The sequence below is a fragment of the Leptonotus elevatus genome, chromosome 4 (assembly GCF_054856555.1).
Source record: "Leptonotus elevatus isolate MCC_2025b chromosome 4, RoL_Lele_1.0, whole genome shotgun sequence".
Lineage (NCBI taxonomy): Eukaryota > Metazoa > Chordata > Actinopteri > Syngnathiformes > Syngnathidae > Leptonotus > Leptonotus elevatus.
In genome coordinates this window covers 27,439,813-27,448,090 of record NC_141242.1, presented here as the reverse complement: position 1 = coordinate 27,448,090, position 8,278 = coordinate 27,439,813, and the positions used below count along the sequence as shown (strand labels likewise).

General features: G+C 41.5%; 1 pseudogene; it reads right to left on the bottom strand.

Moving 5' to 3' along the window:
• Window positions 1-1,635: 1,635 nt before the first annotated feature.
• LOC147176442 (uncharacterized) lies at window positions 1,636-3,610 on the bottom strand (annotated as a pseudogene).
• Window positions 3,611-8,278: the final 4,668 nt, after the last annotated feature.

Below are 8,278 nucleotides of genomic sequence, written 5' to 3'. Positions count from 1 at the left end.
AAATGATCAAGCTTGACGAGACGGGGGAAATACACAAGGACAACATGCTAACACACAGATCATGACCAAAACTCAAAGAAACATGAGGACAAAATCAAACCAAACCAAAAATAAACCCGAGCTATGATAGAAGTAAAACAAAACTAGCCCAAACCCAACCCTAATCATGACAGAAAGAGCTGTGGTGGCGTACTGCGGTCAAGAAAACTGTAAATGACCTGATTAAAACCCCCACCCATCAATATCGGGTAATTACCCATCTCACTGAGTCAATGTTCCAATTGTCCAAACAAGGAGGGGTCGTCCTCATTTGGAGCATAAACATTGGCTATTATAAATTTACGGCCCTGTATCTCCGCAAGTAAAAGCAAAATACGTCCAGCATCATCTGAGAATGCCTAAATACAATTGAAAGGTTTTTCGAATTTAAGTTGACACTCCCCTGCTTTGGCTATTTTCGCATGTTTTTTGTTTATTCCTCAATTTCCAGGTGTTTCCTGAATAAGTGCAATATCTACTTTTTTTGATTTAATAAATGTCAAGATTTTCTTACGCTTAGTTGGATGGTTAAGACCCCTAACATTCCAAGACATAAAATTCAGTGAGTCCAACCTGTCAGCCGACATCATAAATTGTAGCGTTGACACACAACCAAAGGACTCTGTAACGGGATAATCTTGTCTTTGCTGCGTGACAAACAAATAAATCTGCCAGAGTAAAACAGAATATAGGTGAACAATAAAGGCACTTCACATAAAAAAAACAAAAACATGTGGGTGGTCTAAGAACAGTTACACCTCCAAAGTGCCAAAAAACTATACCCACAAACACATTAAATTAAATCAAACAAGGGCCATGACCACGAACAGTGAGGCAAGCCAATAGAGAGCAGACGTGCAGTGACTCTAACACGTTGAGAATAGGAACGAATATATTAATAATAATAATAAAATATAATAATAATAAAAACATGAATAACAATAAAAATACATATATACGTATAGCTACTGTTAGAAAACGATCTTTGTTTTCCGCGTGTTCGTAAAGTTGTTTTCAGAATCAGAGTTGAGATCATGTGAACAGTTTTTCCTTCGAAGGTTTTATATCAGAAATTTCTAAGATTTCCCTCAGTGTGTGTCTTTACAGCGGACTCACAGCATTCTTATACAATATTGAAAAAGTAGTACAAGCCTCCTACAGGATACATGCCCCCCCTCTCCCTTAATCCCCCAGTCCTGTGAATAATGGAAGGGAGACAGGAGAAAGCTGATAAGACTTTGACAGCATCATATTTTAGTTCAACCCCAGATCTGTCCTTTAGACCTTAGACCTTAGACCTGATGACCTGATGAGCAGAAACTCTGACAGCACTTAAACATACACATCCTCAGATAAAACACAGGAAACCTTTTAAAACATTCCTTTTCCCAGATAAGAGGAAGGAAGAATCTTCAAACGTTTTCACATTAGTATACTCATCAAGCTTTACTGAGTTAACACAGTTATATCTAAAATCTACACAGCTATAACTAAAATCAAAACAGTTAAAATTTAAATTGAAACAGAAAATGTTAACATTCCTTCAATTGGACTCGAAAGAGTCCAACACAAACAGAAAAAACCTTAAAAAACATTTCAGAGAAAAATTCCAGCGGGATCTTCGTCCTCTTCGTCGGACGTCACAACAGTGGGCTCCTTTGGGGGAGCGATAGACTCAACCATCATATAAGAAGACTTATTTCGTATGTCCTGTTTTTCAATAGCAGTGGTAATAATTCTTTGGCAAAGGGAACGAATACATGGAATACAGCAACACCCGCATGTGGTTAACAAAGCAGCAAATACAGCGATAGATATCAAAATTGAGGAAACTAAAGTTTTATAGCGCCCAAACACATCCATCCAATTATCCCATACAGAAGTAGTCACACCTGAATGTTCTTTCATTTTCTTATTGAGTGTACGCAGCCCTTCAATTGCAATAGTCAAACTTCCATTGGGTGCAGTGTTGTTAGGAATGAAGGTGCAACACTGATCTCCAAACATTGAGCAGACTCCGCCCTTTTCTGCCAGCAACATATCTAGTGCAAATCGGTTTTGGAATGCCATCAAAGATGTGGCAGCCAACTGGCCGTGTACAGCCTCAAAACCACTTTGAGTCCAATTTCCTAGCCTTTGTACATTATAATGTACAAATTATACTAATTAATTCTGTCTACGTTTTTGTTAATGGTGCACCACCAACAAATTATAGATTTGAATCCTGAGAGTACTTGATCAACTAATTTGTACTCATCTGGCACACCTCTTGGTACTCCAATTGCATCAATGTAGGTGGGGACATTCTGCTCTTGCCAAGAAGACCTTTTGGTTTTCTGAAAAGAAGGAGGACATTTTGGTTCCCATTTATCAATCATTTGTAGAAGGTTATCAACAGAGGTGGGGTAGATTTGTACTGGCAGTAGGAGGGTGATGAGAGCACAATATCCTCTTGCATTCAAAGGCAACTTATCAAATATTCTGTTATCACCACACCACCACCATATGTCGCCTCTAGATTGAGGTTGGAACCGTTGTCCCAAGTCTATTGCCGAAATGCAGTGAGTGATGTGATTTAGTTCTCCCAATTGTTCTCCTGTTCCTGACATTTTTATACATGAGAAATTACCATCCGCAACTTTGTTTGATACACCTTATCCCATATAGAGCAATTGACATTGGGGACAGTTTTATTCATAAGTTCCATTACACAGTGATCCTCTATTTTAGCAGGGATTACTCGCAATAGAGGTCGTGGTCCTACGCATAACACACAGTTTTCGCTAGAGGCACGAGCTGCTTCGCTAGCCAGCAGTAGCCAATTGTTACTGCTGCCGGACAACCCTGTCGTAACACGGAACCACTCAACTACACCATCAAGCGGTATGCTAACAGCCTTCACTCCGGTCACCATCATGTATTTAGTCATGTTTGGTTGTTCTAAATTACTCATAGTCTTATTGACACAAACTAAAATGGGAAAATAGGGGTCAGCTCCGGAGAACCATGCCCATAGTAATAATCCCCAACAGTAGGTGTTATATAGAGTTGCATTAGGCGGCCGTATATTTCCACCGGGAAGAGCAAAGGTCAATTCGAGTTGACCTCCCAGTTTACGCAGTGTTACCCTTTTGCTAAAGAAAATAGCCTCCTCACTAGTTCCCGGTGGCCAGTAACATCCGTTCTGGGTAGTTATAAAAGCACTCCAGTCTTGCCGTAAAACATGTCCTGTCAATAGTATAGTCTCCCCCTTTAGTCTGCCTACTTTTCCTAAATCCCTTCATAGATCTAATGGGAATTCTAACAGAGGGGTTCGTGTTTGGGGCCACTGTCACAGCAATTGAGTTATTATAAGTCCAGGATATGATCCAGGGAATGAGTGGAGAATCAATACCTCGCTTAATACGATGTGTTGTGGTTACGTTCAAGGTTGTGTTGAGGGGCTTCCAGAGATACCAGATTGGCAGAAAAATCAATATGAGAAAGAGTGTCGTGATGTAGCAGCAGATGGAGATGCGTTCCCACTTTGAAGCCATCTCTGGTTTGTCCTTTGTTGAATGAGAAAATAGCGTTGTCAGTTTCTTGGAGGACCTCAGGGTAGACTGCCCAAGGTCCTCTGATTGGTCACTGGGATTATTCTGCCCGTAAGTGTGACTCAATCTTTATTGAATGATCAGTAGACGTGGTTTTCAGGTCGAGTCGTCAGGTGGTCCGCAGGTGGTGGGATCGCTGAGCCTGAGGCGGATCCGGCGGGCCTCGTAGATGAGATGTGGTACCATGTGATCCCCTTTTTTGTGCAATTGCACTGCACAAGATGCCCTCTCCGTCACCTTGTGGGGTCGAGTCCACCTAGGAGCAGACCATTTTCTTTTAGTCACTTTTAACCACACATCATTTATTTCTGAAGGAGCATCTGGTTGTTTTTGTTAGCTTGGAGAACGTAGATGCTAGCTGTTTGAGTACTGGAGGTCCTGCAAGGTGCGACTCTCCCAGCGGTGCCGTAGGAGCCAGAAATGGTCTGTTTGTGTGACACTCAAACGAAGTCCAACCTTTGGCTGAGTTTAGTGACATTCGCACATTCATTAATGCAACAGGAAGAGCTTGTAGCCAATTCAACTTGGATAAGAACAGTGCTTTAGCCAATTTTTCTTTAATATTTCTATTCATTCGCTCAACCTGTCCTTGGGATTGAGGATGATACACTGAACCAAATGTATGTTTTAGCCCCAATGCTTTTTCTACTGCTTGTAGATGTTTGTTTTTGAAATGGGTTCCATTGTCTGATCAAATTTTCCTGGGAAACCCATGTGATGGTATGTAATGATTAATCAAATGTTTTACCACGACATTTGCTGTTTCAGATTTGCATTGATATGCCTCAGGCCATCCTGAAAAGGAATCCACTATTACCAACAAATATCTGTATCCTGCCACTGGTTTTATCATGTCAGTGAAATCCATCGAAATCACCTGTGAGCAAACACTTCCGGATCGTGATTGCCCTGAGGAGTTTTAGATGTAGGCATACTGTTATATTTATTGCAAACACTGCAGTCCTGCAGTTCACTTTTAACAATTTGTCTCATGTAGCGATGCCACCAGGTGTGTAGTCGTCTCAATGTTTCCTCTACACCAACATTTTTCAGATTTTTCAATTGTTTCTGCGATGGAATATATTTACCTTTTTTCCGCCATATACCTGCTTCATCTTTTTGTCCTTCTTTAGACATCCACACACTTTTTTCTTCTGGACTTGCCTTTTCCTGCCACAGCTTAATTGTTTCTGTTGTTATTTCTTGTCCTTCTCCTAATTCACCTTCGCTCACCATCAATTGTAGTGTTGGGCTGTAGCCCGCCGCTTCCTTTGCCGCCTTGTCTGCCGAATAGTTTCCTACTGACACAAAATCATTATTTCTTGAATGTCCTTTAAATTTTATCACAGCTACTGCTTTAGGCAGTAGTAAGGCATCTTTCAAAGCAAAGATGTCTTGATGGTGTTTAATAGGTGTCCCTGTTGCAGTCATGTAGTCATTCCTTTGCCATTCTGCCATGGCGGTGTGCACAACCACATGTGGATACGCAGAGTCAGTGTAAATGTTTACAGTCTTTCCTTTCGCTATCTTTAGTGCAGTTGTTACAGCCACTATTTCTGCTCGTTGAGCTGACTGTGGCCCTGTGTGTCTCTCTGCCACTATCAGGTCAAAAGTTGTTCATATCATCTGTGTTACAGCAAAACCTGATTGGAGTCCTTTATTGCCCTTAAAACAACAGCCGTCCGTAAATAACGTCAAGTCTGGGTCGTCCAGTGGGATGTCGTAAAGGTAATTTCTCAGTGAGTTCTCTTCCAAAATTCGCTGAGTGCAGCAGTGGGATTGTCCCTCCAACATAACATGCCTTCTGCCATGTTAATTCCTTCATGTATAAACAAAATGTGAGGTTGTGTCAGGACTGATTCAATCTTTCTCTGTCGTCCCCCCGTCATAGTAAATGCTTGGCTGGTTACGTACTGCACTGTACTATATGATGTACGTACTGTCAGCGGGTGATGTAACACAATATGAGATGTTTTCTGAAGCAGGCGAGCTAATGCTGAAGCAAAGGCTGCACAAAGAGGATGACGTTGTTCATATTTTTCTTTTTCTTTTTTCTAAAAAAAATATATATATATATATTTTTTTTTTTTCAAGAGGCGTTGATGCATAAAGGCAAACATGTCTATTACCATTTTCCCCTTTTTGATAAAGAACAGCAGACACACTGATGTTCTTTTCAGAAACATCCAGAAAGAACATTTTGGTGTAATCAGGGACGACAAGAGCCGCAGCTGATGACAAGAACTGTTTAAGCAGAACAAATGAGTTCTCAGCAGTTGGAGTCCAAAAAAGAACATGTGATAGGTTTCTCATTCCTTTTTCATTTACTAATTGTCTGAGAGAATGAGTCAGTTCCGCAAAATCCGGAACATGATGTCTGGAGTAGTTGCAAAGACCAAGAAAAGCCAACATTTGTTTGACATTTGTCGGTTTGGGATGGTGCAAGATGTCATCTTTGTGTGACGGAGACATACCTGTTCCATGTTTCGAGACAAGTCGACCCAAGAAAGAAACCTGAGGTCGGGCAATTTGGAGTTTGCCTTTGGAGCACTTCAAACCCACCGAAGCCAGGTGGCTCAAAAGGAGCTGTGTAGCTTGAAGGCAGGACTCCTCGGATGGTGCAGCTAGGAGTAGATCGTCCACATACTGCACCAAAAGAACATCCGGAGGAAGTTGGAGAGGCGATAGCAACTGTCGAAGGGAAGCATTGAAAAGTCCAGGAGACAACACAAAACCTTGAGGAAGCCGGGTGTTGGAGTAACACTCATTATTCCACGTAAATGCAAAATACTTCTGCATAGACAGGTCAAGAGGGATACAAAAGAATGCATTAGCAAGATCAATGCAGGTAAAATGAGTGTGTAATGGAGTGATCTGCGATAGAGCCGAGTGAGGATTTGGCACCGGCAGTGTAGGGGTTAAAACTATAGCATTAATAGCTCTGAGATCATGTACCATACGAAATTGACCAGTATTTTTCTTTTCTACTGGGAGAATAGGAGTATTGTAGCGAGACCTATCAATTTTGCAAAGAACCCCCGCTTTTAGCAAACCATCAATTGTTACTGAGTCTCTATGTCTCGCTCTCGTTGCCTAAACAATTCATCTTGTTCAGCCTTCAATAAACGGTTTTGTTCTGTCAATTCGTCGTCTGCAGCTTTTTCAAAGTGAGTAAGAATTGCACGCCATTTGCTGCAAATTAACTGGGGCACTTCAGAGTGTCTAGTCAGTTCCAAGCCGAAAGCTTTAGCTTGGGTCCGTTTTTCCTGTGGCCCATCATTCATAGTCAACACTTTGTTTAACTTTTCCTCCAATTGTCTCACAGAGGCGGTTACGCCAGCTGCCAAACCGTCAGCCGCGGCTTGCACTACAGATTCACGCAGCCGAGGGTTACTGTCAGCACTTTCACCATTCCAGTCAACATTAAGACTTCCCCCATTCACAGTTAACAGGGGAGCTTGCAAATTTTGCAGCATCTGAATAGCATTTACATATGGGGAATCAGTAAACGGGTTAATGGGCTCAAACACATTTTCCGTGGGCGGCTCAGCTTATGGCGGTGGCGCCGTAGGTGACACAAAACCATCCGAATTAGCCCCCTTCTTTTTCCTTGCATCTATCACACTCATCCTAGAAAGTTTCAATGAACTACCCATAGCCAACATTCTAGCAATAACCATCATCTGATCCACTTTTCTACAGTTTCGTCTGACTTTTCTCAGAGTCTGAGAAAATCCATATGTCCCTCGTACTTCTTTGTCTAACAACTGCCGTTTCTTCACACATGCTAGCTCTACCGCTTTCATCAAAGATACCAAACAAACAGCGGTTGATAACGGCGGAAACCAACCTTCCTCACAACAAGTCCTCATCCAATCATTCAACAATACTTTCATTCCATCTCTGTCTTTTGCAGGCATAACTCCGACAGATACTTCACACGCGTTTTTAACTTGAGCACTCAACAACAAGTTCCGACCATGATTCGGAAGGACACGTAGGTCAAACCATTCAGTATTGCGGTCAAAATCACCCTCCATTACTATATTAATTACTCACCCCCTTAGTTATTATTATATTCAAGTCGTATTAATATTTATTAATTCAGTGACGTCTCACTTGTGGTACCACAGTTCAATAGGTTATACGTATTCAACAACGTTGCTCATCACCCCTCCAAGAAATAAAATAATAACAACAGACAAACACGAAATGTCTCAGAAAAGCAAGGACATTTCCACAGATTCCAAACAATGGAACGGAATCGCCCTGTGTCTTCGTCGAAATAAATATATCCGGATCTATCGATTCCTTCACAGCAGCGAAACTCTCACGTCTTATCCCAAAAATAAATACCACAGAAATGCACGGTCTTACGATTTCTTCAGATTGCGGAACGAAATTGCCATGTGTTTTCCGTAAATCAACAAAACCACTGCTTCAATCTGTACTCACAAATATCTCTCATTGCTTCTTCACTCAGCTGCGCACAATCCAACATGATGTCACTTCCGTAAACAAAGACCTCCGTCACCACGAACGTGTATAGTTCAATGTCGTAGTAAAATCCAAAATCAAGGACTTCGTGTCTCTCAGATTCCGTAACGGAACGAAACAAACCTGTACTTTAAACTCTACTACCTGTT